The 6,463-nt window shown below is 34.7% G+C and overlaps 1 non-coding gene across 1 annotated transcript; it reads left to right on the forward strand.

Moving 5' to 3' along the window:
* The first annotated feature begins 1,897 nt into the window (after positions 1 to 1,897).
* On the forward strand, positions 1,898 to 2,004 carry LOC116534956. The gene has a single exon (XR_004261968.1). It is a non-coding gene; the product is annotated as a U6 spliceosomal RNA (small nuclear RNA).
* The last annotated feature ends 4,459 nt before the right edge of the window (positions 2,005 to 6,463 follow it).

The following is a 6,463-nucleotide window of genomic DNA, read 5'->3' on the forward strand; positions in this document are numbered from 1 at the left end:
CAAAAATTGACAAAAAACCTTTTGCACAACAAAGGAAACAATCAATAGGGTAAAAGACAACTTATGGAGAGAGAATATTTGCAAATCGTATATCAGAGAAGGAGTTAATATCCAAAATATATAAGGAACTCAACTCAGTAGTAAGAAAACAAATAATCCAATTCAAAATGGACAAAGGGACTGAACAGACACTCCTCAAAGAAGACATTCAAATGGCCAACAGGTATATGAAAAAGTGCTTATCCTCATGAGTCGTCAGGGAAATGCAAATTAAAACCACAATGAGATAGTATCTCATGTTTGTTAGAATGGCTTTTATTAAAAAGACGAAAAGTAAGTATTGGTAAGGGTGTGGGGAAAAGGGGACTCTTGTACACTTTTGGGGGAAATGTAAATTAGTACAACCCTTGTGGAAGGCAATATAGAGGTCTTTCAAAAAATTAAAAATAGAACTACCATATGACCCAGCAATTCCACTTCTGGCTCTAGATACAAAGGAAATAAAGTCAGTATATCAAGGAGATATCTATATTTCCATGTTCTTTGCAGTATTATTCACAATATCCAAGATATGGACTCAACCTAAGGGTCTATCACCTGATGAATAAATAATGAAATGTGCTGCATATACACAATAGAATACTATTCATCCATTAAAAAGCAGGGAGTCCTGTTACTTGCAACAACTTAGTTTAACCTGGAAAACATTAAGTGAAATAAGTTAGACACAGAAAGAACACTACTCAATAATCTTATTTATAAGTGGAATATAAAAAAATTGAACTTATAGAAACAGAGTAAAATGGTGGTTATCAGGGCTGGTGAGGTGTTGGCGAAAAAGTTCAAAGATTCAGTCAGACAGGAAGAATTTGTTCTGAACATCTATTGACAGCATGGTCCTATAGTTAATAATGTACTGCATATTTGAAAATTGCTAAGAGAGTAATTTTAAATGTTCTAACCACAGAAACTGTTAAGTATGTGAGGTGATAGCTGTGTTAATTAAACTGATTTAATCATTCCACAATGTATACACGTATCAAAACATTAAGTTGTACCCCATAAATATATACAATTAAAAAAAGGAAGTGAAAAGACAACCCACTGAATGGAAAATATCCTTTGCAAATCATGTATTTGTTAAAGAATTTGTATCTAGACTATAAAGAAACCTTGCAACTCAATAATAAAAAAGACAAACAACCCAATCGATAAATGGACAAAGGATATGAATAGATATTTTTCCAAAACATATACCAATTACAAATAAGTACATGGAAAGAATCTTAACATCTCTAGCCACCAGGGAAATACAAATCAAAGTTACAATGAGATACTATATCACAACCCATAGGATGGCCATAATCAAAGGAAAGTTAATAACAGGTGTTAATGAGGATGAGGAAAGGTGGGAAAAAACAATCTCAAATGGCTAAACATGTCATTCCTGTAAGAGCTATCACTGCCATTCCTAGAAATAGAAAGTTAGAACAGTCATAATCACTGAATAAACTGAATCCGTAGTTAGACATCGCTCCTTAAAAGGACTCCAGTTCTGGACAGGGTTCTGGTGAGTCTGCTCACTTTTAAGAAACAATTCCAAACAAACACAAAAATTTCCAGAGGAGAATAAAAGAAAAAAACTGCCCCTCCGTATTTTATGAGATTTGTAAGTTGTGATTCCAAAACCAAAGGAAATATGATAGAGTAAAACATAGAACAATCTCACTAATGAAAAACGAACAAATATCCTAAGCAAAATATTAGAAAACACAATCTCGTTATGCATAAAATACATAATTCGTCATGACAAGTTGGATTTATCCCTGGAATTCAAGCTTGAATTAAAATCTGGAAATCAAAAAATTATTCACCATGTTGATAAATTAAAGGAGAGGTGCTCGCTTCGGCAGCACATATACTAAAATTGGAACGATACAGAGAAGATAGGCATGGCCCCTGCACAAGGATGACATGCAAATTCGTGAAGCGTTCCATATAAATAAATAAATTAATTAATTAATTAATAAAAATAAATTAAAGGAGAGAAACTACATGGTCATCTTATTAGATGCAGAAAATAAGTGTTCAATATGATGTGTTACTGTCCATTCAGTTAAAAAGTGCTTAGGAAAAAAGAGAAACTTCTTAATACAACAAAGGATGTATTAAAGAAAACATTAAGACAAGCATTTTACTGAATGTTGAAGTGACAAATGACTTCTCTTTAAGATCACAAAGAAGATAAGGCAAGCCCCTAGCATAGTTTCTAGTCAGTATTACATTAGAGAGTCTAGAAAGCGAAGTAAGGCAGGAAAAAAATATGAAAGGATTATTAAGGAAATAAAAATGCCATCCTAAATGCATGATGTAGTTTGTCTATATAGGAAAGCTGAAATTATCTACTAAAAATTATGAAAATTAACAAGTTTAGCATGGTTGCCAGTTTAAGAAAACAGCCAATACATAGAGGTCAGTAGCTTTTATAAACACCATGAACAGTTAGAAAATAGTGATTTATAATAGCAATTTAACATAAAATACATAAGATTAAATCTAGGCTTCTCACTTTTCTGTATCTATTTGGAACGTAAGTTGACTTTCAACTTCCATTGGAATTTTGAGTGAAACTACAATGAATCTATAGAAAACTCTGGAGACAAATTATATTTTTATGGCTTTAATATTTTTTGTGACTAGCTATGCATTAACACTGATGAATTTCAATATATAATGCTGCAGTAATAAATTCACTACTGATTACCTAATATAAAATACTTTTACTCAAAAACATACAAGACTGAACAGATTAGAAACACAAAGGGCAACAAGAGAATGATCACACAGCATTTAGAATATGGGAGTACCAAACACATTGCTAATCTATTTCTTAATAGGTTGATGAATATATAAATATATTCTTTATCATTTTCCTTTTTAAAAAAAATTCAACGTAACTATTTTGAATTATTTAATACAAACAAAATGATTATTTAAAATCATTTTATACAAACATTCGAAAGAAAAAAGATGTCAAAGATAATCTTCCGCAGTGATTCTCAAATGATGCATTACCAGTTGGAATGATGACCATGATGATGATGATGATCATCATCATCTATGACACGCTACTAAGAAGTTTATTTCTAGTAATAATATACCAAAGTTGGCAAATGGTTTACTTTCAAAAATTATCAGTTAGAGCAGAATCAATGTTCTTTCTATTGTAACATCACTTTCACAGACTGTCTTTATCATCTGCTTTGAACAGGGCATGAAGACAGCCACAGCAGGAATCATGCCTAACCTAGGGCCAGTTCAGCTATGCTCCCTTGGAATGACCTACCATTACTGGTGAAACTTGAACAACTGAGGTGGTTAGATGCATAATCAGATATGATTTCCTAAAATTATTTTTTTTTAATTCTCTTAGATTCTGGGTACATCCATGAAAGCGTGTTACATGAGTATATATCAGCCACTTTTTTCACCTTGACATAACAGTAGTCATTTAGAAAGGGAATAATATTTATTGACTATCTCTTAGGCTATGAAACGCATGATCTCATTTAATTTTGATGATAGCCTAATGAGATAGGTATGTCTACCTAAAAGGAAGAAGTTGAAGCAAAATCAGTATAAGTAGGGATTTTTATTTGGGCCAAGCTTGAGGATTGCAACCTGGTAGCATTGATTCAAGTTACCCTGAATATATACTCTTATTATATTTGGAGCAGTTACAAGTGAATTTTAAAGGCAAAAAAAGGGAGACTGTGAGTGTGCTGACACAAAATTGTCAGGAATTTTCACTGGTTTACAGAAATCACCTTGATTAGTGATTGGCTATACACTGTGAGGCTATAGGGTGTGGGTAGAGCATCCAGTACAGCATTATTAGGTTAATTTATAGCTTCCTGTCGCAATAGCAAGCAGTTTCAAGAGATGAATACATGGCTCAAGGGGGAAGCAGGACATGACTGCTGTCTCATTTTAATGTCTCGCTGAGCCTGACAATTTAAAAGGACTCATATTCCTTAGATAAAAGTTCTTTTCACAGGTACTATTAGTCTCTTTTTTACATTGGTGAAGAAATGCAGTCCTTAAAATGTTAAGAAATCTACCAAAGTTTTCTTTGCGCATAAGTAACTGAGATGGTGTTGAATTCAGATCTGGCTGGTTCTAGGGTCCCTTTGTCTGGTCCTCATCCTGTTCTTCCTTTCTCAGGAGTTGAAAAGCTCCATTCAAATACAACCTCATTATTTTGGAGATGAAGACACCAAAACCCTAAAATAGGGGTAATTTTGCAACATAGGTCAATTTAAGACCCCAAAATAGATAATTAATGATAAGCATGGCAGGAAAAAGGGATTCTATGAAATTGGGAGAAAGCATTTCAGCTGATTTCTGCTGGTTTATCTGTAAAAGAGAAGAGGACATCGAACTGTCAGTGATTCTTAAGCGTTCAGGCTATACTATCTCTCCCCTGAAGGAAGTGCATGTAACACATCCATGTACAATTTGCGCATGATGCCAGGGATTATCTAATCCCTTGAGCTCCATCTTTAAGCCTCACCAGAAAGAGTGAATTCTTCTGGATCTCATAGATCTGCGAAATCCCTCCCAGCTATTAATTCAGTGATTCTAAAATATCTCTTCCAATAGCTACAAAACGGAGGCCTCTCTGCCAGAGGAAAGAACAGGCACCTTGGGTCCTCAACCCTAAGCTATCTGCAAACTGAGAAACTCAGTGGGGCCTCTCCGATATTTTAGTGTGTCTACTGAAGAGGGCTTTGTGTCAGGCTTGTGGGCAGTAACACAGGAAATGAGGACGGGGCATTAACAGCCTTTGTAAACAGCACCTTCAAGGTCTTCAATCACCAATTTGAGAGTGTTCACCACCAGGGTGGAAAAAAAGAGAAGAAGAGGTAAAAGCCAAACAGGAAATGCAATGAAGGGAGATGAAAGAAGATCAATAAAGAGAGAAACATTTGGTTTGAAGTCTTAACTTTAAAATAATGGGAACCCCCTGGCCACCCCCTCCAGAAGGTAATTTGGGGCATTACTGCAGGTCTGGCCCTTAGGTGTAATTGCCCCAGATTCCAGGCCCGCAGAGGTTTAGAATTCCAGGGCTTGTGCAAATAATTCAGTTTGGGGATGTAGATTTATTACCACCTTTTAAATAAAAAAAAAAAAAAATTAAAGATTACGTAATGTTAGAAGAAGGTACTGTGGATTTTAATTTTTTCCCTTCTTTCCAAATTAAGGAGAAGCAAAAGGAATTTTCCTTAGAGTATTTGTTTAAAAAACAATGCAATGCCCTATTATAGAAATAAATCTCTAGTTGAATTTCTGGAGTGGACAGGAAATGGGATTTTCCAGGGCCAGGGATCCTTCAGATCATTGAGTGTGACACTGGTTCCTGTGACCTCCTAGGCCATTCAGAATTCAACAGCCTCTGCAAAGAAACATGGAGCATCATTCCTAGAGACACTAGGACTCTTGAAAAACCAAGTACTATGGAGTACATTAGAAATTCCAGGTCCAACTGGTGGCACAGGGGTGAGGAGAAAATGAAAACACATTGTGTCTCAAACCTTTAATTTTCTTTTAGGCATTTATTTTGTTTCTAAGATCTTGAACCAAAAGTCAGTTTCATGATTACATTTTTCCTTTGTGTTTTGCACAGAGAAGAACAGACAGCTGAAGATATTCTAGAAGGAAGGCAAAATAATGGGACATTTAAGAGAAGATAGTAAGACAGACACACGATCCCAATTACATGATGAAAGTGACCATTATTTTAGGGCATGAAAAGATGAGCAATTCCAATCCCATCCCTAAATCATTTTTTAAATTTCACCATTTAGAGAGCTCACCCTATCTCTGTAACTTGGAGAGTCTTGAGGTGAAGTGAACATGCCAAAGGATTTTCCAAATTGTAGTTTGCAAACTAAATAGCACCAAGTTACCCTTTCTGCTAATTTTATAACAGCTGTGTTTAAAATTAAGCACCTGTCTTCCTTGTTATTATCACTCAGCAAAAGAAAGAAGACTCATTATTTTGAGTAGAATTGATTTCCTTTTTAAATAATGTGAAAAAAACTTTACTTTGATTTGATCTCTCATCGAAGCACTCAACAAGTAGTGTGGACAGCCCAGAATAATTTTTTTCTCCCACCTTCACCTTTCTTTTTCATAAATGCAGAGTTCTAGGCAGAAAATGAATCCCTGCAACATTTTAGGCACACAGTCAGAGTGACAGAGAGATATTAATAAGCAGGTACTTTTATTCTCTGATTTTTTGTTGTTGTTTTTTTCTCTTTTGGGCAGGGAAAACATTTTACAATAGATACTTTACAACATTGAAATTACTTATCTCCTCTGTCTAAATCCTAGTGATTTATAGGTCTTAATTTTGTAGATATTCCGCCATGATTCCTCTCCGCTGAGACCTCATACTTTT

The sequence above is a fragment of the Sapajus apella genome, unplaced genomic scaffold (genome assembly GCF_009761245.1).
Source record: "Sapajus apella isolate SASKATOON/1434 unplaced genomic scaffold, GSC_monkey_1.0 scaffold90, whole genome shotgun sequence".
In the NCBI taxonomy this organism is placed as follows: domain Eukaryota; kingdom Metazoa; phylum Chordata; class Mammalia; order Primates; family Cebidae; genus Sapajus; species Sapajus apella.